This window comes from Tamandua tetradactyla, chromosome 14, assembly GCF_023851605.1.
Source record: "Tamandua tetradactyla isolate mTamTet1 chromosome 14, mTamTet1.pri, whole genome shotgun sequence".
Lineage (NCBI taxonomy): Eukaryota > Metazoa > Chordata > Mammalia > Pilosa > Myrmecophagidae > Tamandua > Tamandua tetradactyla.
The window spans coordinates 74089549-74115292 of NC_135340.1; the positions used below are offsets into that span (position 1 = coordinate 74089549).

Genomic DNA, 25744 nt, shown 5'->3' on the forward strand with positions numbered 1-25744 from the left:
CCGATGAAGTTCAGGGTTTCTCTCTCAAGTGAGAAGGCACATGTTGAACACAGTCACAGTTTCTCTCTTGGCTGGAAGGGCACATGGTGAACACGGCATCATCTGCTAGCTTTCTCTCCTGGCTTCTTATTTCATGAAGCTCCCCGGGAGGTGTTTTCCTTCTTCATCTCCAAAGCGCTGGCTCATGGACTCTCTGCTTCATGGTGCTACAGCATTCTCTGCTCTCTCCGAGTCTCCCATTCTCCAAAGTGTTTCCTCTTTTATAGGACTCCAATAAACCAATCAAGACCCACCCAAAGGGGTGGAGACATGTCGTCACCTAATCCAGTTTAGCAACCATTCTTGACTAAATCACATCTCCAGGAAGATGATCTGATTACAGTTTCAAACATACAGTATTGAATAGGGATTATTCTGCCTTTACGAAATGGGATTTAGATTGAACCATGGCATTTCTAGGGGACATACATCCTTTCAAACCAGCACAGCCTCCACGAAGACCTGAAGGATCACTATGCAGGTGGCAGCTTGCTCGGTCCTTCTGAGTCGTCTCCACCCATGCCGAACAGCCTCAGCTGTGGCTGATCCTCACAGGACACGCTTCTCATCCCATCACAGCCTCTCCTGCTCCCCTCACTTCTCAAAGTCACTTAACCTGAGGCTGCCAGGACTGGCCAGCAAGTCTCCTGACCATCCCCTGGAATGCAAGGAGGCTGCTCCCAGGTTCCAGGTCTCAGGCGGGCGACCGAGGCTGAGGAGCTCACATGTCCATCCGCCTAAGTGCTCTCGTGAGAAAATAGGATTGCAGCCCTCCCCTTATCTGACCTTCCCCACATCAGCGCAGTGAAAGTCACTGCATGCTTCCCTGTCTCCCTCACCCGCCTCATCGAGGCAGCCACTAAGAACCGTGGACCCTGACTCCCTCGTCCCTCTCTGGCGCGGCCCTGCCGCCACATCCCCACTGCAGCTGTCCTGGTCAGGCCCCACTACTTATGCCCACGCTCCTGCTCTAGGCCCTTAGCTGCAATCCTAGGGACCTTTCCGAGTGATAAAGCCGACCACGTTTCTTCTCCTGTCGGCCTGGCCACCACGGCCCCCACCCCTGCCCCCTGACTGCTCGCTGATCATGTCCAGTGACCCACAGCCTCCTAAATAAGTCCTCTTTCCTGACTCTGAGCAACAAACTTCTCTTCTTCCTTCAAGACCCAGCCCGCAGGATCTTCTCTGCATCTTGCGTGCCCTGACCCTCCTGCCCGTAAATCAGAAGTGATTCTCCCCCTCCCGTTTCCTACATGCTCATCTCACCCTCATCCCAGTGAGGCACTCCTGGAACTACATTGCAACTACTGGTTTGCACATCGATCTCCCCGAGCACAATGCTAAACTGTGCGAAGATGCCTTCTGGGTGAGGCACTGAGCAATGGATCGATTTGCACAGAGGGAGACGTTGAGGGACCACATGAGCGAAATCAAGATATTTGGTCCTCATCGAGGCAGCAGTCCAGGACAGGGGACAGGGGCCCAGACCTGGGCAGGGGTAACTGTGCCAGACGTGTTATTAACATTAGGTGCCATTCTGAGCACTTTCTTTGTGCCCGACATGATGTGAAGCTCTTTACCGACATTATCTCATTTAAAAGGAGTAAAGGAATTAATTTATGGATAATAGTTAGCCCAGTGCCTGACACAAGGTGAGCACTGAGCTAGTTACCAGTAAAAGTGATGAATCATTTATGGGACTATGCCAGGCAGAGTGCCAAGAACATTCCACACATAATCTCAGTCCTCACAGCAGCCCTGGGGAGCAGCTATCCCTATATGCCTCCATTCTACAGACGAAAATACTGAGTCTCAAGGGAGCCAAGTGCTCTCTGCTCAAGGCCATCATCTTGGAAGCTTCTAGCCCAGATCCATCTGCTCTGGTGCCCGGGTTCTCTGTGTCTCTGGTACAGGAGAGCACCAAGCAGTCCCCAGAGCCAAACTGGGAAGAAAGCAGGCCAAGTTCCACAAGGACAGAGCTTAATGAGATAACCAGGGGAAACACATGGTGCTGGGAGTCTTCCTTTTCTTTGTTCTTTGGACTAATATCACATTTTACATACCATCCTACACGGGACATAATTCACAGGAATTTACAGAAGCAATGTAGCTGGAGGCCTCTTGATTTTATCTACGCTCCAAACAGTGGTGCCTGCCTTCCAGCATCCATCACAGTTGTAAGTTGGAGCCAGTCTCTACTCCTTTGTGCACTGGGTAAACTGAGGCCCAAACAGTTACAGTGACTCACACAGAGCTAAGACTAGAATGCACAGGGGCCAGGTGGTGGGGCTCCCACTCTGCTCACTGTGAGCAGTGAGATAGCTGAGAGCATCCTGGTGCAGTGAAGGGAGCGTGGGATTAGCAGCTGGGCCCTTAGAAGCCCCAGTTCCACCAGATGTTACTTCTGTGATATCTTGGGCAAGTCGTTTAGGCCCTCTGAGCCTCCGTTTCCCCAACTATGCAGCAAGGCTGAGGCCTCCTTCCTCACAGGGTTGTGGTCAGAATCAAATGGATAGTGCCTGTCTCCATGCTTTAGAGGCTGTACGATATTCTACAAATGCAGCCTGTTAGCATTTGGCTCAGAGAAAAGCTCATTTGGCCTCAAACACTGCAGCTTTTCTGTTTCTGTATCAACATTGTACCCAGGGTTCTTCCTTGTTCCAACAATCAGGCTCGTTCTAAGCCACTCTATTTGTCTGGGTTGCCAAAGTGGCATTGTCTCAGAATGGGTCAGTCCTGCATCCAGCAGCAACAGGCTGCCTTCCTGTTTAGTCTTTATCTGCTAAGCTCTGAGTAGGGTCTTTTCCCCCTCATGCTCCTTCAGGCTGCATTTTAAAGATACTGTCCCCTTCAACTGTAGTTCACAGGCACTGGATGATGAAGCCAGCAGTTTGTCTGTAGAGTTTCTTCAAGGGAGAAAAGTTGTTCTGCCATCTCCACCTTTTTAAACAAAATCTGCCATGATTTTTCTCAACCAAGATATCTTTTTAGAAGGTGAAAGGTGCTTCTGAGGCTCAATAAGCTGTGTTATAGCTGAAGGGGAGGTGAAAGAAGAAAGAAAGCTGGCAGGGGGGTGGTGACCACCATTCAGCTTTGCAGAATGCCCATTTGGCAGCCCACTCATGATGGAGCCAGCTCTTGGAAGGGCTGAGAGAGAGAAAACGTGGTTGGAGCTGATAGACATTTTATGGGCCAAAGCACTTTTGATGTCTAATAATTTGGGGAAAGATATTCACCATGCCATCTTAAAGGACACAAAACTCAACACAGAAACAAAGAAAAGGGCTCAAAAATCATTGATGATGTTTGTCCCATGTCATGTCTTCATTCACGCTGACCATTCTCAGTTGGAAGCTCAGCAGAGTCTTAGAGCTGGGTAACGTAAAAGAAATTACCCATGTTTTCTGCTTGCTTTAATTTATGGAATTGCCTGGCTGAACACTGACTCATTTTCATTTATAGGATAAAATACTTGCTCTCCAAGGAAGCCAGTCCCATGCAACTGATTTGCACCGTGTCGTTTCCTCTAGACCTATGAAAATTGGCCTGATTGAGAAAATTCAAACCACATGCCAGATTGCAGATGCCCACAACTTCTCCATGGTCTGATCTGCCTACTCTCCTAAACTCATCTTACCCTCCCTCTTCTTTAGCCAGAGGGGCCTGCACCTGCACCCACCCCATACCCACCTGCCCAGGTTTTGGCTTTCAGCTCCTGCCCCCTGAAAGGCCCACCTCTTCCTCACAGCTGAGTGCACTCAAGCCTAGCCCATCCTGATTCCACCTTTGACAATCCCTGCTGCCACTGGCCTGCCTTGCCTTCAAGAGGGAAATAATGACTGAACTCCCAGAATAATGAATAATAATAACTATTATAATAATGGCTCACATTTCTTGAGCTAAATGCCAGGCACTTTACAAGCTCTCTGTCATTTAATCCTCTGACAACCCCATAATGTAGGTATTATTGTATTTCATTCCCATTTCACAGATGAGAAAATTAGGACTCTAGGCTGTTCTGTGAACTGCACAAGGTCAAACAATAAGTTACAGAGCCAAGAACTGAACTCCAAGTCTGGTTCGAAGCTCGTGGCATGCTGCCTCTCCCAATGGCATTGATTTCATGTGACAGGCCACTCTATTTGTGATATAGAGTTGCTGTACATATGTTTTGTAACCTTCTATAATTCATTGAACAAAGACCATGCATGATTCTTCACATTAGTGAGCCTTCAGGAACAACTGAAATTCAGCCAATTCATATGAATGAGAAAATATACTTCGGATCAGAGAATTAAGACAACTCATATAAACATGAAAGGATCTCACGTCAATAAAGACTCATTAAGCACCAACCACGTGGCCCACTTTCATTGGGCTCCAGAGTCCCAGAGTTGAAGCTGGGGCCAGTCAGGCTTGCAGATGGTCAATGAATTCCCACTTTCCAACCTAAAGGGTAGAGACCCAGCCCTTTATCAAGCACTGATTTTCAGTCTCCTAGCAGTTTCTCTGCTCATTATGGCTCAGCAAACAATGTGATTTATGCATGAGACATACACATTAAGATGCAATGCAGTTATTCCAACTGTCATAACTACTAAATTGGATTGAATGGCAATCCACTGATAGCTCAACCTCTGCAGGAATAAAACATCAGCCTGAAAATAATCAATTTAATATTGCTGTTGAGACATTGCTGGAAACAACAGCACAAATGAACAAATAGTAGGAAAGGTGAAGTCACAATTGTCATTTATTAACGTATGGAGTTTTGCTGTTCTGCCCTGAGATGAAAGCTATTGAAATGTGAAGCTAATTTGTCCAAACAGAATTTCTAATAAATACCTTTGATTGTTCCTTTGTCTTTATCCTTTACTAAAGACAAGCAATTAGCAGCATTTGCAATATTACAGGCAAATGGAATTGGGTCTCTGCCCAGCCCGCCTACAAAGGACTTCTACAGCAATAAAAATAATCAATTGGAGTCTTCATTTTCTGCTGGGTCCATGTGATTTCGTTAATAACGTCAATGCAGATTGTAATTTGCAGGGAAAAAATAAATACCAATTGTATGAGGCGTGAAATGTCAAACAGAAATATCATCTTTTCTAACAGAATTGTTTCGTTACAAGAGTATGCGACTTGGACAATTAGCACAGACCTCAGGTCTGGTATCCAATTCATCTTTCACAGACTGACCTATATTTTGTCTTCCAAATGTGCCTTGTGCATTTCTTCTTCACCTTTGCACTCCAGTCTTAAAGGAAAAACAGCACAGTGCAGATCAGAAGAGCCATGCTGAATACCAGTTCTGCCACTAACAAGCTGGATGACCTTGGGCAAGTTACTGAACCTGTCTGGGCCTCAGTTTGCCTCTCTGTAAAATGAAAGTGCCTAGAATCTATATTTCCTCACCCCCAGGACCATGCCTGGCCCACAGTAGACACACAATCCATATTTCTTGAGCAAATGAATGAATGTGGGTCTAGCACAGTGTTCTAGTTTGCAAGCTGTTGGAATGTGAGATACCTGAAACGGAATGGCTTTTAAAAAAGGGAATTTATTAAGTTGCAAGTTTACAGTTCTAAGGCTGTGAAAATGTCCAAATTAAGGCAAGGCTATGGAAATGCCCAAATTAAGGCATCCAGAGAAAGATACCTTGGTTCAAGAAGGCCGATGATGTTCAGGGCTTCTTTCTCAGCTGCAAAGGCACATAGCAATGTCTGTTAGCTTTCTCTCCAGGAATCTTAAATGGCTTCCCTAGGGCTCTGTCGGTTTGGTGGGCTTTGTTGGTTCTCGTGGCTCTAAAGGTTTTCCCAAAATGGTCCCCACTTAAAGAGTTCCAGTAAGCAACCCCACCTTGAATGGGTGGAGACACACCCCCATGGAACTCATCTAATCAAAAGTTACCATCCTCAGGTGGTGTAACAGTGGCACAGTGGCAAAATTTTCACCTGCCATACCAGAGACCCAGGTTTGACTCCCGGAGCCTGCCCACAGCGGAAAAAAAAGTTACCATCCACAATTGGACGGATCACATCTCCATGGAAACAATAAAAAAGATCCCACCCAGCAATAGTGAATAAGGATTAAAGAACTTGGTTTTTCTGGGGTAAACAACAGATTCAAACCAGCACACATAATATTTAGTATTTGTTCAGCACAAATTATTGCTCAAAAAAAAATAAAGAAATCTCTTCCCCACTTATATCACCTGCTTTCTTTCTTTTGGCCCAGCAAAATTTTCTAGCCCCTTCTTCAAGACCAGGATCAAATTCTGCTTCTTCTGAGAAGTCTTCCCAAGAACACATCAACTAAAGTGATCTGACTTTTGTTGTCCTTAAGTCTCTTTTGGAACTTGAGATTTATGGCCTGCTAGGATTTGTTGTCTTCTCATAAGGGATTTCTTAGCTGCCTAGTTAGCGTGCAGACTTCTTGGGGACAGATCCAGTGTCTGATTCCTGATGGCCCCCCGAAGCTCCTAGCAACATGCTCTGTAAATATCCACAGATTGACTGACGGGGAAAGCCCAGCTCCTTGGATATGGGCAGATGCTCAAGGAGTTGTTAGGCTCCCTCCCCTTCCCTGGAGAAGCTACAGCACCAAACCGTACACTTCTCAGTGTGTCTAGTGACTTCTCTTCCAAGGAGAGTTTTTTCTACTTTGCTAAACCTTTCCCATTTGAGAGGAAATCAGCATTCTCATGCCTGTGGGGGGAGGATAATTGAACAACCTCTTTAGAGAATAGTGGGGCAATGTCTCTCACATTTTAAGGTGCACATGCAATTTTAAAAATCGAAAAACACACAAATATCATCTGATCCGATTATTGGCAATTTTGGTGTGACTCATTGACACTGACATTCACAAAGTGATACCGGTGATCCTGAAGGTAGAAAGGGCAGGGGTATCACATGAACACAGTGCACACACACACACACACACACACACACACACACACACACACACACACGCACACACACACACCACTCGTCACATGGGCAGGGCTGGAATGGAGTATGTTGACAGGATAGAAGGAGGGAAGCTGTGTCCCTTCACCATGTCTCTCTCACTGCCATATCACCATTCAGCATTCAGACTCCAGTCCCCAAAACAAACCACAGATACAAAGTAGAAAGATGGTTCTCCATCTATTTTTTAACTAAATTTGGGGAGTTAAAGAGCACAGCTGTCTCCAATAATACCACGCTCACTGAGTAAAAATATCTCTTAGCAAGTTGTCCTAAATCAATTTTTTTTTAATGAGTCCTCTTTTTTTCCTACTTAGTATTGGTAACTTAATAGCTCTGAGGAAAGTGCTATTGAAGCAAGAAAACTGAGTATTTTCTCATTTATTCTCTGAGAGATTTATCTGTTAATCAAATATCTTACTTCCCTCTATACTTAAAAAGGGCATTGTTAAGTGACGTTCTCAGCCAGTCCCAGCTGCTGCTTGAGTTTTATTCTCTTTTTTTAGTTCATGTCCAAAGTGGGCTTGCTTCTTGAGGACTAAGCTGTAATAGAAAGGTTCAATGAAATTTTGAGGTAAATCCGTCAGAGTGTTGAATCTTCCCCAAGAGGGTACAAGAACCCAGGAGAATTGACACCTCTTACCCTCTCTTTTTGGCTTGTCATTCTAAGAGGTCTGGGAGAGTTAAGCAAGTGGGCCTGCATCTGATATGTACTCTGTCAACTCTTCTTCACACATGCTGTTCCTCTCCACCATCCTGTTCCCTGCCCCTCTGTTTGCTGATCATCTGTTTGCCAGGCACCTTTCTGGGCACCAGCATACAGAGAGATGACTAAACTACAATTCCTGCCCACAAAAGGAGTGTATAAAGAGGAGAGTGGACAATCACACCTGACTAAATTCAACATGATGAATGCCATTCCTGGTCTGAGCAAAATGCTCAGGGCCAATTCATTTTGTTTATGTAACAAATACTCATATAGCACTTACTATGAGCCATACATGGTACAAGTAAGGGCTTTACCAATATTAATTTATTTAATCCTTACAACAGTCCACTGAGATGGGTACTAATATTATCCTTTTATACTGATAGGGAAACTGAGGCACAGAGCAGTCACCCAAGACCACGCAGCCAGCGACATATCTGGAGCCCATGCACTCTGGCTCCAGAGCCCATGCTCCTTCCACGGGGCTATGCTGCCTCTCTAAATGCTTTCTCCCCAAATTCAAAGGTAGTTAACTAAAATTGCCAGTGGATGGAATATGCAGACTAAGAATACTACAGAACACATTGAGGAAGTGACATTTTTGCTAAAATCTGAAAGATGAGCAGGAGCTATCTAGGCTAACAGGGGAGGAAGTGGCTGCAAGGTGAGGTTCTGGGTGAAGAAGGAGCAAGATGTGTTCTAGGAACTGGCCCCCATGGCAGGAGGGTGGAAAGGAGGAAGAAAGTAGCTCAAGGAAAGCTGGAAAGTAGTCAAGGACTATGCCATTTATTTCCCTCTCTACAGGTCAAGGGTTGTTTACTGGATGGGTTTCCCAAGACTAATAGGAATCTGTCCAAGGGGGTTGGCAGTGGAGTGATAGCATTAGCCCTGCATTATCCAATGATCACTCTAGTTGCGTAGAATGGGCTGTTTGTGTATAAATTGGCATGGAAGGAGGCAAGGGTGGAAGCAGGGAGACTATGGCAGTAACCCAGAGAGAGAAGACAGTTTCTTGGAAGGGGTTGGCGGGTAGATAAAAAGTGAATTCAAAATATATTCAGGTAAAATGGGCAGAAGATATGAATAGAGACTTTTCTGAAGAGCAAATACAGATGGCTAAAAGCACATAAAGCTCATTTTCATTAGCTATAAGGAAAATGCAAATCAAAACAACAATGAGATACCATCTCACACTTATAAGAATCACTGCTATCTCATCAACAGAAAACTACGAATGTTGGAGAGGATATAAAGAAATTGGAACACTTACTCACTATTGGTGGGAATGTATAATGGTGTAGCTGCTGTAGAAGACAATTTGGCAATCTCAGAAAACTAAATATTGAGTTGCCCTATGATCCGGCAATACCAATACTTGGTATATCCCAAAAGAGCTGTAGGCAGTGACGCGAAGAGACATTTGCACACCGATGTTCATAGTGGCACCATTCACTATCGCCAAAAGATGGAAGCAATCTAAGTGCCCATCAACAAACAAGTGGATAAACAAAATGTGGCATACACATACAATGGAATATTATGCAACAGTAAGACAAAATGAGGTCCTGAAGCACATGACGATGTGAATGAACCTTGAGGACATAATGCTGAGTGAAATAAATCAGACATAAAAGGATGGATATTGTATGATTTTGCTCTTATGATTCTGGCAAACGTAATCTTGGAGGTTACACTGTAAAATATAATAGACCTAGAGGTACACGAATGCAAGGGAATGGACAGAAGTGATGTTAACTAATTAGCAGGTTTATAACTAACATTGCCATATTGAAGATGAATGTGATTGAAAAGGGGGATGTATAATGCCATGTATCTCAATGATCAAACCTACACTTATAAATAAGATCTCACTTGAACTAATCCAAAGGTTTGATAGAGGACAAAGAGTCAATAGTAGAGGATTACAGGCAGAAAAGTCCATGCAATGGCCAATAGTAAACAGGAAGACATCAATAGTACCACAGCACTAGCAGGGGCAACTAATTGGAAGGGAGGGACAACTGATAATGGGTAGTTTTGATCTGATAATTGGCGAAGCTGTATTTGTCGGTTCTTTGTCATTATGGACTGTATTAGTTAGGGTTCTCTAGAGAAACAGAACCAACAGGGAACACTTACAAATATAAAATTTATGAAAGTGTCTCACGTGACCGTAGGAACGCAGAGTCCAAAATCCACAGGGCAGGCTGAGAAGCCGATGGATGGCCTGGACGAACTCCACAGGAGAGGCTCACCAGCCAAAGCAGGAATGGAACCTGTCTCCTCTGAGTCCTCCTTAAAAGGCTTCCCATGATTGGATTTAGCATCACTAATTGCAGAAAACACTCCCCTTTGGCTGATTATAAATGGAATCAGCTGTGGATGTAGCTGACGTGATCATGACCTAATCCTATGAAATGTCCTCATTGCAACAGACAGGCCAGCGCTTGCCCAATCAGATGAACAGGTACCACAACTTGGCCAAGTTGACACCTGTCCCTAACCATGACAGTCCACCCCTTGTCAACTTGGCACCTATATATGTATATCACCTTAGACCATACTTAATTTCCAAATGAAAACAAATAAGCACACATTTTTTCTTTTACCTGACAATACTCAACTGTCCTGCATATAACTGGAAACACATTAAATCTCTCCATAATAGGGCGCAAATCCTTGGGGGCAACATTCATTCTTAAACTTGATATCTTACAACTTAAATAGTATAACACAAACAAAACAGCATTACAGTCCTCGTTTCTGTAACTGATCACGTGGTCAGAGTTCATATTTATCACTACCTTCTCCCACTACCCATTCCATGTTTCAACCAACCACCCAAACAAGCTGTTAACACCTTTTCTAACTGCTCTAGCTATAACATTGAATGCAGAATCTCTGCTTAGTGGGCCCATATCAATAAATTCAGCCTGATCCAGCCTTATATTCCTCCCACCATTATCCCACACTCTTAAAATCCATTGCCACACATATTCCCCTGATTTCTGTCTATATAAATTGGAAAACTCACACAGTTCTTTTGGAGTATAACGTACCTCCTCATGTGTGACACTTTGTACCTCACCTTTAGGGGCCTGTTGGGACTTTAGTCTAGTTATAGGTCTAGAAGAAATGAGGGGTGGTGGGGGTGGGTCATGAAAAGAATTAGAAATATCTTCCAAGCCATTTGCTTCAGGGCTTTCATTTGCAGTTTCATCTGGTGAAACAGGATTAATAACTCTAGGGCTAATCCCTTCAGGAGGAGGTTGGGTGGCCAATTCCTCAAGGCAGGCTGGAGGTGGGGCGGCTATGTCCTCAGGGCAGACTATTACAGGGTTATCTAAAGAAGGCTCAGCATGGTCTAGGGTTTCAACCTCACCCCCAACATCATTATCAATCCATATGTCACCATCCCATTTTTCAGGGTCCCACTCCTTTCCAATCAATGCCCTCACTTTAACGGCAGACACCATGCAAGACTGAGATTTCAGTTTACGTTGTAAAGTTGCTACTCTAACAATAAGATTCTGAGTCTGATTTTCAGAGATCTCAAGTCTACGGCTACAGGAAATAAAATTTTCCTTCAAGATACTCATAGAAACCTCTACATCTTTCAGACGGCACTTAAGCTTCTTGTTTGAAGCCTTAAGCCCATGCCTTTCACCCTTTAATGTAGACAGTGTATCTAACAACAACCAACCAACATCTCTATAACTCTTATTCCTACAAAACTCTGTAAAGGTGTCAAAAACATTATCCCCCAGAGTCTGGCTTCGTACAAGTGAAGCATTAGGAGAATTGAATGATGATATTTTGACTATCTCCTTTGCCAACTCAGTCCATGGATTGGGAGTGTCATTCTGATTATGGGAATCAGAGTCCTTAGTGTCTCTGAGCCCAGTCAGAGTAGAAAACCATTCATAAAAACCCATTTTTAAGATTCTGTTCCTTAAGAACCACTGCCGGTACCAAGATGTATTAGTTAGGGTTCTCTAGAGAAACAGAACCAACAGGGAACACTTACAAATATAAAATTTATGAAAGTGTCTCACGTGACCGTAGGAACGCAGAGTCCAAAATCCACAGGGCAGGCTGCGAAACCGATGACTCCAATGGATGACCTGGACGAACTCCATAGGAGAGGCTCACCAGCCAAAGCAGGAATGGAACCTGTCTCCTCTGAGTCCTCCTTAAAAGGCTTCCCATGATTGGATTTAGCATCACTAATTGCAGAAGACACTCCCCTTTGGCTGATTATAAATGGAATCAGCTGTGGATGTAGCTGACGTGATCATGACCTAATCCTATGAAATGTCCTCATTGCAACAGACAGGCCAGCGCTTGCCCAATCAGATGAACAGGTACCACAACTTGGCCAAGTTGACACCTGTCCCTAACCATGACATGGACCAATGAAAAATTGTCAAAAATTGAGGGTGCTGCCGATTGTACAAACAAGTGAGAATACTGTGAGACACGATTTGCATCTTTTGAACATTATCCATGGTGCTTAATAGATGAAGAGAGCGATGGGCATGAGGACTGCGAAGTAGAATGGCGGACTGTGAAACATTTATATGATGGAATATGATGCAGCTACAAAAGAGAAGGACATCAAGAGGCAAACAATGAACTGAATAAACCTTGGGGACAATGCGTTGTGCAAAATAAGCCAGAAACACAATGTGGGAGATGACTTCCAGGGATGAGCCTGGCCCTGGCCCTGGCACTGTGGGATCAACTATGCCTTTCTGACCAAAAATGGGGAAAAATTGTAAGAAAGCAAAGTATTGGTGGCTGGGAGAGTTCAAATATAGTCGAGAGGCTACTCTGGAGGCTGCACTTACGTAAGCTTCAGCTAGATATTGCTATTTATCATGGTCTGTCAAACCTCAACCAAAACCATTCCTGCCAACTCTAAAGAACACCTATGGCTCTATTTGAGATTCTACAAAGGTTACATGGACTAGGAGTACTTTCCAGAAACCTACAACCTCTAAATGGGTCCCTGGACCAGATAAATCCTGAAACCCAGAAGGACCTCTCCAGAACATCAACTAGTTCAATCCCCCTATCCCATATTATCAACAGCCTTTCCAACATGAAACTGTTAGAATGGGCATAGCCCAAATATCCCTAAAGATTGGGAGAAAGATCAAAGATGATGGTGGGATTATACCATCATCTTTGAAGGTAGAGTTTAACAAATGAGTATGACTGCTAGTTTGAATCATAATTTTAATATTTCTTTTAATCTCCAGTGTCTTGGAGCAACCAGAAGGAAAAGCCTAAAATTGTGGAACTGTAACTCATACCAAACTCTGAAATCTGTTCTATAACTAATTGTAGCAGTGTACTTTGAAATTTATTGCTTTTTTGCATATATGCTATTTTTCATAATAAAAAAAAAATCCAGAAATAAAAGAACAGATACGCTAAGTTCTCTTTCAGAAACTACTTACAAGAAAATTGGAACTTAGATTATAAACCCTTATAGCAGCCACACTTAGTCTGAAGTTGTAAATTTGTTTCTAAATTCTAACACTGAGTTATATGTGTATCAGCTGGTATTTCCCCGGAACTTTGAGTGACTCTGTGACACCTAAGACCCAAAAATGGAGAGCTGCAGCCCTATATAGGATAGCTATATATAAAACAGCTAAAATACCCAAAAAAGAGATCAGGCCTCAATTAGAGTTTAAAAAAAAAGCCAATCTGCTCTCTCTCTCTCTCTCTCTCTCTCTCTCAGCCAACACAGCAACCAAATTCACTGCTCTCCCCGACCCCTCCCCACCCCTTACATGGGACATGACTCCCAGGGGTGTAAATCTCCCTGGCAATGTGAGACCAAAATCATGGGATGAGCTGGGACTCGGCATCGAGGAATTGAGAAAAACTTCTTGACCAAAAGTGGGAAGAGAGAAATGAGACAAAATAAAATGTCAGTGGCAGAGAGATTTCAAACAGAGGTCAGAAGTTATCCTGGAGGTTATTCTTATGCGTTATATAGATATCCCTTTTTAGTTTATGGTGTTTTGGAGAGGCTGGAGGGAAGTAACTGAAACTGCAGAGCTGTGTTCCAGTAGCCACGTTTTCTGAAGATGATTGTATAATGATATAGCTTTTGCAATGTGACTGTGTGATTGTGAAAACCTTGTGTCTGATGCTCCTTTTATCTATGGTATGGACAAATGAGTGGAAAATATGGATAAAAATAAACAAATATTAGGGGGAACAAATGTTAAAATAAATTGAGTAGATTGAAATACTAGCGGTCAATGAGAGGGAGGAATAAGGGGTATGGCATGGATGAGTTTTTTTCTTTCTTTCTTTCTTTCTTTTGCTAGAAAGATGCAAATGTTCAAAAAAAATGATCCTGGTGATAAATATACAACTATGTGATGATACTGTGAGCCATTGATTGTACACCATGTATAGAATGTTTGTTTGTCAAGAATGTCTGTATGTTTGTTTGTTGTTTACAACCCAAATATTTAAAAAAAAAAAAAGAAGAAGAAGAAGCCAATCTGGCTGGGTCTAAGATAAGTCAGAATGCAGCGTAAACAATGACAGTGCATGTACTCTAGACCTTCACCTACTATATGAGACCAAAGGCAGGGGGGGTTATTATGACTAGAACCTAAATTTTCAGTTATACACTATCTAAATCAACCTGTCTGGATAGCTCATTCACACAACCCAAAATCCTGGAGTCCAGAATGGGGACAAGGCCTTGTAATTCTGTATAGCTTAATGTAATGCCAGGACACATCTCTGACTAGGATGAGCTGATAACTAAATAGGATTGGTAGAGTCCCTTGAGGGTCCAAAGGGGAAAATAAATATATATATAAAATATATATATGGAACTATTAAACTATTGAATTTTCCCATCTGGGAAATCCTGGGTACCCTCTCAACCATTGGGGACCCCCAAGAAAATAGGCTAAGCACTTGATTTTCAGGCTTGCCCTTACAAAACTTATTTCTGTAGGGGAGAAGTAAGACTACCCACAACAAGGCCTAAGAGTTGCTTCTGGGAAGCTTCCTTGTTGCTCAGATGTGGCCTTTCTCTCTCTTTAAGCCCAACTCTGCAAGGAAGGTTGTTACCCTTCCCCTAGGTGGGACATGACATTCAGGGATGAAAGTTTCCCGGACAGCAATGGGGTATGACTCCCAGGGATGAGTCTGGCCCTGGCACTATGGGATCCAACAACACCTTCCAGAACAAAAGCAGGGGAAAAGTGTAATAAAATAAGGCATCTGTGACTAAGAGGAGTCAAGAGGTTATCCTGGAGGCTACCTTTATGCAAGCTTCAGTTAGATAGTGCTCATTGCCATGGTTTACTAAACTCTAACCAGCATCATTCCTGTTGACTCTTTTCTTTTTCATCAGATGGCTGTATATTCATCACCATGTTCCTTTTTAGAACATTTGCATCATTCCAGAAAAAGAAAGAAGACAAAACCCATACATCCCATACCCCTTACCCCTCCGCATTGGCCACTAGTATTTCAATCTACCCAGTTATTTTTTTTAACTTTTTTTTTTATTTTTTTATTAATCAAAAAAAAGAAAAGAAATTAACACAATATTTAGAAATCATTCCATTCTACAAATGCACTCAGTAATTCTTAGTATCATCACATAGATGTATGATCATCATTTCTTAGTACATTTGCATCGATTTAGGAAAAGAACTAGCAAAACAGCAGAAAAAGATATAGAATGTTAATATAGAGAAGAGAATTAAAATAATAATACTAACAATATATATATATATATAAAAAGGAAAAAGAAAAAAAACAAAAACAAAAGATACAAACACACAAACAAACAAACAAAAAACCATATTTCAGGTGCAGCTTCATTCAGTGTTCCAACCTAGTTACATTACACTTAGGTATTATTGTGCTGTCCATTTTTGAGTTTTTGTATCTAGTCCTGTTGCACAGTCTGTATCCCTTCAGCTCCAATTACCCATTATCTTACCCTGTTTCTAACTCCTGCTGGTCTCTGTTACCAATGATATATTCCAAGCTGATTCTCGAATGTCGGTTCACATCAGTGGGACCTTACAGTATTTGTCCTTTAGTTTTGGGCTAGACTCACTCAGCATAATGTTCTCTAGGTCCATCCATGTTATTACATGCTTCATAAGTTTAGTCTGTCTTAAAGCTGCATAATATTCCATCGTAGGTATACGCCACAGTTTGTTTAGCCACTCGTCTGTTGATGAACATTTTGGCTGTTTCCATCTCTTTGCAATTGTAGATAATGCTGCTATAAGCACTGGTGTGCAAATGTCCGTCTGTGTCTCTGCCCTTAAGTCCCTTGAGTAGATACCTAGCAGTGGTATTGCTGGGTCGTAATCCATTCTGCCATTCTATGTCTTTTGATTGGGAAATTCAGTCCATTAACTTTTAGTATTATTACTGTTTGGATAATATTTTCCTCTACCATTTTGGCTTTTGTATTATATATATCATATCTGATTTTCCTTCTTTCTACACTTTACTCCATACCTCTCTCTTCTGTCTTTTCGTATCTGACTCTAGTGCTCCCTTTAGTATTTCTTGCAGAGCTGGTTTCTTGGTCACAAATTCTCTCAGTGACTTTTTGTCTATAAATGTTTTAATTTCTCCTTCATTTTTGAAGGACAATTTTGCTGGATATAGGAGTCTTGGTTGGCAGTTTTTCTCTTTTAGTAATTTAAATATATCATCCCACTGTCTTCTAGCTTCTATGGTTTCTGCTAAGAAATCTACACATAGTCTTATTGGGTTTCCGTTGTATGTGACAGATTGTTTTTCTCTTGCTGCTTTCAAGATCCTCTCTTTCTCTTTGACCTCTGACATTCTAACTAGTAAATGTCTTGGAGAACGCCTATTTGGGTCTATTCTCTTTGGGGTGCGCTGCACTTCTTGGATCTGCAAATTTAGGTCTTTCATAAGAGTTGGGAAATTTTCAGTGATAATTTCTTCCATTAGTTTTTCTCCTCCTTTTCCCTTCTCTTCTCCTTCTGGGACACCCACAACACGTATATTTGTGCGCTTCATATTGTCATTCAGTTCCCTGATCCCCTGCTCAAGTTTTTCCATTCTTTTCCCTATAGTTTCTGTTTCTTTTTGGAATTCAGATGTTCCATCCTCCAGTTCACTAATTGTAGCTTCTGTCTCTTTAGATCTACCATTGTAGGTATCCATTGTTTTTTCCATTTTTTCTTCTTTGTCCTTCACTCCCATAAGTTCTGTGATTTGTTTTTTCAGATTTTCTATTTCTTCTTTTTGTTCAGCCCATGTCTTCTTCATGTCCTCCCTCAATTTATTGATTTGGTTTTTGAAGAGTTTTTCCATTTCTGTTCGTATATTCAGCATTAGTTGTCTCAGCTCCTGTATCTCATTTGAACTATTGGTTTGTTCCTTTGACTGGGCCATATCTTCAATTTTCTGAGCGTCATCCATTATTTTCTGCTGGTGTCTGGGCATTTGATCAGATTTCCCTGGGTGTGGGACCCAGCTGGTTGAAAGCTTTTTCTGTGAAATCTCTGGGCTCTGTTTTTCTTTTCCTGCCCAGTAGGTGGCGCTCGTGGCGCTCGTCTGTCTGCACGGCAGTCGGCCCAGGAAACCGCGCGTGGAGGCGGGGGTCGCCGGCCGCCGCGGCTTAGGAGAGTGCAGGTCCTAATTGCCCAGCTGGCCCGAAACGCCAAGCGTGATGGGAGGGCCCCGCTATCCAACGTTCCCAGTCAGACCGGGGAGCCACGTGCGTGGAGGGGACCCCAGTCGCCAGCCGCCCCGGCGGGGAAAACGCACACCCCTCGGGTATCTCACCGCAGCAGATTCTCCCTGCCCGTTCAGCTGTTCCAGAATGGGGTACGCTGTCTTTTTGGTCTCTGTCGTGACTCCGGGAGCTGTTTCGTATTGTTTCTGTTTCTTTAGTTGCTTTTCTGGAGGAGGAACTAAGACCCGCGCGTCTTACTAAGCCGCCATCTTCTCCGGAAGTCCTTTTTTAACTTTTTTTCTTGTACAATATAACATATATACAAAGTAAAGGACCAAAAAAAAAAAAGGAATAGTTTTCAAAGCACTCTTCAACAAGTAGTTACAGGAAAGATCCCAGAGTTTGTCATGAGTTACCATACCATCATCTCATGTTTTCCCTTCCAGCTGCTCCAGAATATAGAAGCTAAGAAGGAATAAATATTTTGTTATCATCACAATCAACTTTTTTTCTTCTTTGTGAAAAATAACATATGTACAAAAAAGCAATAAATTTCGAAGCACAGCACAATTAATTGTAGAACAGATTTCGGAGTTTGGTATGGGTTACAATTCCACAATTTTATGTTTTTACTTTTAGCTGCTCTAAGATACTGGAGACTAAAAGAAATATCAATATAATGATTCAGCAATCATATTTGTTTGTTAAACCTGACCTTCTCTGTATAACTCCACCATCACCTTTGATTTTTCTATCCCACTGTTTAGGGGTATTTGGACTATGGCCTTTCTAACTTTTTCATGTTAATAATGTAGGATAGGGGGATGGAACTAGCTGATGTTCTGGAGAGGCTGGCCCCTCTAGGTTTCAGGACTTATATGGAGGTTGTATACTCAGTTGTTTTTTATCCCTTAACACCTCCCCATTATTTATTTATTTATTGTCCTTGTTTTTTTTACTCATCTGTCCATACCCTGGATAGAGGAAGTGTCAGCCACAAGGTTTTCACAATCACATGATCACATTGTAAAAGCTATATAGTTATACGATTGTTTTCAAGAATCAAGACAATTGGAATACAGTTCAACAGTTTCAGGTATTTCCCTTTAGCCACGCCAATATGCCACAAACTAAAAACGGATATCTATATAATGCATATGAATAACCTCCAGGATAATCGCTCAGCTCTGTTTGAAATCTCTCAGCTGCTGAAATTTTATTTTGTCTAATTTCTCTCTTCCCACTTTTGGTCTAGAAGGCTTTCTCAATCCCTTGATTCTGGATCCTGGCTCATCCCCAAAAGTCATGTCGCCACATTGCCAGAAAGAGTTATACTTCTGGGAGTCATGTCCCATGTAGTGGGGAGGGCAATGCATTCACCTGCTGAGTTAGTTAGCTTAGAGAGAGAGAGAGGCCACATCTGAGTAGCAAAAAAAGATTCTGCGAGAGTGACTCTTCGGCATAATTATCAGTAGGCTCAGCCTCTCCTTTGTAAGAATAAGCTTCATAGAGGTGAACCCCAAGATTTAGGGCTCAGACTATTGAATTGGTTGTCCCCAGTGCTTGAGAGAATATCAGGAATTCCCCAGATGGGGAAGTTTAAATATGCCCTTCTTTAGCTCCTTATTCCCCAAGGGGATTTTTATTTTTATTATTTTTGGCACAGGCAGTCACTGGGAATCAAACCTGAATTTCCACAATGGCAGGCGAGAACTCTGCCTGTTGAGCCACCGTGGCCCCCAAATTATTCTGGGATGTATCTGGGCATCATAGTAACCTGTACAAACCAATAAGATCTCCTGCCCTATTCAAGATTCTGTGTAATTATGGTGTTTGAATAAACTGACAATACAAGTTAAATTAGATAATGTGCTACCCAAAATATAAATTTTGCACCTAATAAGCATCTCTTTCTTTGGTCTCACACAGAAGTTGAAGTTTTAAAATATGGATCATATCATCTTTTACCCTGTATTCTGATTTATCTTTGTCCTATCCAGATCAGCTTCATTTATATCTCTGTTCAGAGTCTGATTACTTTTTCAACTTTTAAAACAGTTCCTGTATGCAGGAGTGCTGGTTTTCATAGCTTCAGGGCTCTAACTCTGAGTCTCACGTGTCACATATATACCCAAAATTTCAGGGAACGACCAGGTTATACACAAATAGCTCAGTATCTCAGAATTTAGACATATCAGTTACAACTCCAGAATAGATTGCTGTAAAAGCTTACAATCTAGGACACTTTACAATAGGAAGCAAAGCACCCAGAGGGCACTCCAACGAAGGAGCTCATGAGCAAATTCCATGGCCGGAGAAAAATTGAACACTGGCGGTAGAACCCAAAGCCCTGTTGCTGTTGTTTATCCATTACCCGTTGGAAGTTTTAGGGGTAATTTAGTGGAATTCATCATATATGCATTCATCTTGAGAGAAGCCAACCATAATTGCTTGGCAAACCAACGAACAAACAGGCATGAGCAAGCTGAGAAAGGGAAATAGAGTGAACAGTGCAATGCGTCCCCTCACCCTTCCACTTGGCGAGCGCGTGGCCAGCAGTGAGTGGAGGTGGAGGCGTGGGGCACCCCTTCCTCCTGTGGGTCTCTCACCTTGGGTCTTGTTGGGCTGGGTATGATTCTAACATATGGAGGCACTACTTTTCAAACAACAAGGTCTCTAAACTTAAATGACGTCATCTGATAATTACACAGGAAAATCATTGACCAAACCCCATACTTTATGAGTAACTAAGACATTTTCAAAGGTAGTTCTGACCACACACATCCATGCTGACTTTGGAAGCCCACACCCACCCCCTACCCCCGCCCCCCAAGAGTAGGACTCTGGGTCTTAGATGCAAGCACCTCTGTTTTTCTATACAAGAATCATACAAAATCTGTCCTTTTGCATCTGACCTTACCACAATAAAAAATAAATACACCTTAAAAAATTAAAAAAAAAAAAAAGAAATCCTGAGTTTGAGTTCCAGTTGCACAACTTAGTATCCAAGTGATCTCAGGTTGGCAAATGACTTTACCAGGAAGAGTTTCAAGTCTTCTCATACGGAAATGGGGCTAAGGATAATGCCTAGATGTCACAGGGCTTCTGGGAGGATTAAATGAAGACAACTGCATGCACAGCATTTAGCAGAGTGTCTGGTACATAGTAAGTGCTTGATAAACATTAGTAGTGGTGATAGCATGGCTTTTATTAGGTATCTAAAATTTCTTTAAAATATTAAAGCTGTGTGGCCAATATTGGCATTCTACCAGGTTGCTGGGGCAAAAGACAGTCCTTTCATCAATAGCTCCCGGATAATTTGTCATTTAAAACTGACCACATTTCTGTTTTGTTTTGTTTTGTTTTTTTTCGGTTATCAGCTGTGCTGGTTTAAAACCGTTATGTACCCCCCTGAAAAGCTACTTTCTTCTAATCCACTCTTGTGGGTACAGACCTATTATTGGGTGGGGCCTTTTGATTAACTTGTTTCTATGGAGATGTGACCTACCCAATTCAAGGTGGGTCTGAATCCCTTTCCTGGAGTCCTTCACAGGAGAACAAAAGACAGTAAAAAGCCAAGAAAGCCCAGAGATGCTTCTAGAGAAAATGCTCGGAGGTATCTTGAAGAGACAGATACAGAGAGCAGAGAGATGAAGCCAAGTGAAGGACACAGAGAGAGGGAGACGCCTCAGACATGACAGGAGATGTAGGACCCAGAGAGCTCAGAGCGGTGCCCCTGAGGAGCAACCAAGGACCGACAGAAGCTCAGAGAGAAGGCCACTGGAATCGGAAGCTGAAAGCAATGCAACTCGGGAGCGAGGGACCAGCAGATGCCAGCCATGTGGCTTCCTATGTGACAGAGGAATACCAGAGATGCCATCAGCCTTTCTTCAGAGTCAAGGTATCTCTCCCTGGATGCCTTGATTTGGACATTTTCATGGCCTTAGAATTGTAACTTGTAACTTAATAAATCCCCATTGTTAAAAACCAACCCACTTCTGGGATCTTGCATTTCAGTAGCTTTAGCAAACTGAGACATCAGCCATATATTTCTTTCCTACCTGGTATTTATTGTTCTGGAACAGTGTGGCCCAAACAAGCTGACTAATTGCAACATTTCCAGAGCACATACAATCATTCAGATGCAGCTTTATCAGGAGCTGGGACTGATAGAAATGGGTAGTTAGCACATATAATGGGATTCCCACCACTAGTACCTCTAAAACAGTAAGTTGATCACAGCTATTATTTTAAGGATACACAGCACATGTGGGGTTTGAGGTAATCCTGTGTCCACCATGGCTGCATCATGACATGCTGTCTCCAGGAGCACCATGGAAGTGTGGTGGGGAGGCTGGGAAGTCAGGGAAGCCAACCTCTGCTCCCAGTTAGACCTGAGCAGGTCATACCTCAGCTCTGGGACTCAGTTTCCTCAACAGTAAAATAAAGTGCCCCACATTTGGGGTATGAAGTGCATGGATATGTACTTCATATGCCTCAGTCTCCTTGTTGGTGCCATCTATCCCATGAGTATTTATTAAGTCCCTAGGAGGTGCTAGGCACAGTGTTAGATGTGCTAGTCACTTCTATGCCTGTCCTATCTCTGCACCTATAAGAATGCACGCATTTTCCTTGGAAGGAAAACATTGAGTCCCCAGTCCTGTTTCCTTCCCATCTCTGGGAATCGTCAGGGCTGCCTCTACATCTGCCTTATCATCTGAAGTATGTCAGAGGCGTGAAGCTCAGGCTTGGGGCCGTTAGCATGAGGGGACCAGACCTTGGAAAAGGAAAAAAGAAATCCTTGGACTTTTTGGTTTCCCATTATCCAATCTCATGGTAAAATGATTCTACAGATACACAAGCTTCTTCTCGTTAAGACTTTCTTTCAGCAATATCCAGGGACTCCCTCCATGAGCCCAGAATCTTCTGACACCCACAGGGGAGCTCTCCCATTATGTCTCATTGGGACAAATAAAACTGGATGCAGGAGTCCTAACTCCAACATTCGAAACGTCAATTAAGTCAGTTATTCTCGTCTGCTGATTTGTTCATCTGTAAGTGTGTGTGATGTTGGCAGCCACTTGATAAAGCTGTTGGTGGGCCAAATGAGAGGACACATCTGAAAGTGCACTGAAAACTGCAAAAATAACAAACAGCTGAGGTTCTCTCTTGGCCTTTTTCTACTTCATGATATTACAGAACAGACCTTACAGATAAACTGAGAGATGATCTTCGCCCTAGTGGAATTCGAACGACATCCAGAAAGGTCCAGTTGCCCCAATGTATCTTCCCCATCTACTTGTGGTTCATTCCTTTGGGGCTTACAAGATCCTCAGCATACAGGAGCATCCTAGTAAGCAGCTTTGCCAGCTATTAACACCTGCTAATACTACGAAGAGAAATTGAACTCCCCAAGTCCCTATGTTCCAGGTCCTTTGTAATGCTTTTTATTTTTTTATTTTTTTATTTTTTTATTTTTTTTACCCCAAACCAGTCTGTGAGATGAGGATTAGTATTTGTCACATCTAAAAAATGAGGAAACTGAGCCTCAGAGAGTTTAGGAAATTTACCAAAGATCCCAGAGGTCAGAGTGGCAGGGCTGGGCTTTAAACGGGGGTGGGATAGGGGAGGTGGCAGGCCCAGGAATAACAAACAGGACGGCTGCCAAGGATGAGACCGACGACCCCAGGGAGAGAGGCGCCAGTGTCAGTCATATCCATTCTGCTTCACGAACTCTTCCAGCCGGATGCCCTGCAAACCTCGGCCACCTCCACAAAGACAGCTCGAGATTCTGCCAAGGAGGAAGTAAAGACTGTGGATGTGTGTTTTCATAAACAGTGGGTCCCTTCTGGCTGGCCACAAGGCTGCCCTGCCCCGCTGGAGCTGAGTGGGTGGCTCGGCATCACAAATATTCTGCCCGGCTGCCCTTCTGAGCGTCAGCACGGCTTGTGGTCTTTTCACCTCGGGAGAAAATGCCAGGCGCCCTCTTTGCGAATCTAGCCCGTCACGCTAGCAACACTCGTATTTTTAGAAGCTGTTTTTCCCCTGATAGCTTCACAACCTCTAATCTGCCACTCTCCAGATGAATATAAATTAAAACACAATGATCAAATATGGAGAAGAAATGTATGCCATCATAATCTCCAGCTCTCCGAACCCAGTGCAGGGGGTGGGTGGAGCCCCTGACTCTCCAAAGCAACAGGCAGAGGGAGGCAGCGAGGGACGGGGTTATCTGCAGGCACCTGGGCGCTGGTGAATGGCTGCCAACCAGCTGTTGGAGAGGAAAAGTGCTTGTGAAAACTCCGGGTCTTTAAGAGCCCAGAGCCGGAAAAGTGCAGAGGGTTATAATTATACCCAGTGGAGGCTGGAGAGCAGCTCACCTGCCAAGGAAAGAGTGATCCCCTTAAATAGCCAGGATGGGATGGAGGTCACAGGGAATTTGATTTCTAGATTTTACCCTCAAAATCATTCTTAAATTACCTCCTAAAATCTGGAGGGGAAGGAACAAAAGTACTCTTTGAGGACAGGTAAAGGGAGGGCTGCCCAATTCTTAGCTCCTGACTGCAATGGCAGTGAGTGGACAGACATCCGTCTGTCTCTCCAGCTACACCCAGACAGCCGAGTCAAGTCCCACAGCCAGAAGCCAAGGAGCCCACATGTCAGGAGGTGACAGCGCCCCAAACACAAGGGAGAAGGGACAGCGTCTCAGTGCAGTAAGGCAGTGCCAACATGGTCAGAGCAGGGGTGTCTGAGCCCAGAGTTGCAGGTTCCAATCCTGACTCCTCTCTTTAAAAACTGGGTCATCTTGGGCAAGTCACCCAAGTTCTCTGAGTCTCAGTCTCCTGGCTGTAAAGTGAGAGTAATTATACTGCTACCTTGGTTGTGAGATAGAAGAGACAAACTGAATGCAGACTGCCTAGAACATCAGAGGATCCTAAGTTCCTTGAATCCACCCTTCTCCACCCCACCTTGACCTCCATGCCACCCCATCCCCACCCCCATACACCAGAGAGCAAATTCCCTATGGAATTCCCAAGTCATGGCTCTGCTCAGTCTACTGGTGCCAGGCACTGAACCAGGCACAGCTTTGTAAAGGACATCAGGCAGCAACGAATCCACAGTAGGGCCCCCTCTGCCTCCACATCTAGCATGTGGCACAACCACAGGTATGAGAAACAGAGAGCCAGAGCTTTAGTGGGAGCCTGCTGAGGACTGACACACAGGCCAGCATCACCAAGAGGGTGGAACAGTGCTCGCCTGTTTATCCCAGCCACGGCTCCGCGGTGGCAGAAAGCTGCTGCCATGTGACTCCAGGTGGCTCCTTCCTGGAGCCTGAGGGCTCCCCTGCCCACCCTTTCACACATGCTGTCCATAGCTGGGTCTCTGACCAGCCACCCCAGCACCCACTGTCCCTGCCAAGTGCAGAGGCACACTGAGCTTCAGGCAGCAGAGAAAGGCTCCCCACCCCTTCCACAGTCAAGCTGGAGGCTTAGGAGCTGGCATTTCCAGAAACAACAGTGGCGGCCAAACACAAGGGAGTAATGACAGTGTTTTTGTGCAACACAACCACCCTTACCCAGATGGCCTGGGGCCCACCCAGCCCTCAATTCCTGGAAGATCCTCGGGTCTGTCTGCTTTTCTGTCTGTGCAGGATGGGTAAGGATGTCAGGCAAGTGGATGAATCAATCATGCTTTCTCCTTGTGGCCACGGAGACATGATTTCATTATTACAACTAACCTCTATCCTTCCTCTGTGGCGGATCTGTGCTAAGAATAACCTCATTCTTAACTTCCCATGAGAATACGAAGTAGGGATTAGCATTCAATCCCATTTTATAGATGATGACAAATCAGAGAGGTTAATTTACTTGCCCCAGGCCACACAGCCCATAAAAGCCCAAATTGCCACCTAGGCAGTCTGACCTCAGAGCACTATATTCTTGCAGTAGCCACTCAGTTCTGTCAACGTGGCCTCCCAAACCCCCAAGCTGCTTGTGCTGGCAGAGTTCTGACGGCCAGATTTAAGGGTCTAGAAAGTCTGCTCTGCCCCACAAATGTCAGTTCATTCCATCTTCAATTGATGCCTGAAATCCCCCTTATTCGTGTTCCTTTGTCTCAGAGCTTCATCTCCTTTTAAAATGCAAATACCCCTTTGGACAGGCTCAAAATCCGCAGTCGTGTGCTTTTATTAGGACTTCATTTATTAGACCTTTTCCTCCAGAGAGCTAGCTGCAAGAGAGGGGTCCAGGGTAAATGTGCAGTATAGCATCAACGTTTCTTTTTCCCTGTCATGTGCTCCTC

The 25744-nt window shown here is 43.6% G+C and overlaps 1 protein-coding gene across 2 annotated transcripts in view; it reads left to right on the forward strand.

Annotated features, from left to right (window-relative positions):
• The window catches only part of LIPC (lipase C, hepatic type), a 184504-nt gene that overhangs the window by 80375 nt on the left and 78385 nt on the right, over positions 1–25744 (forward strand). The window lies entirely within an intron of this gene.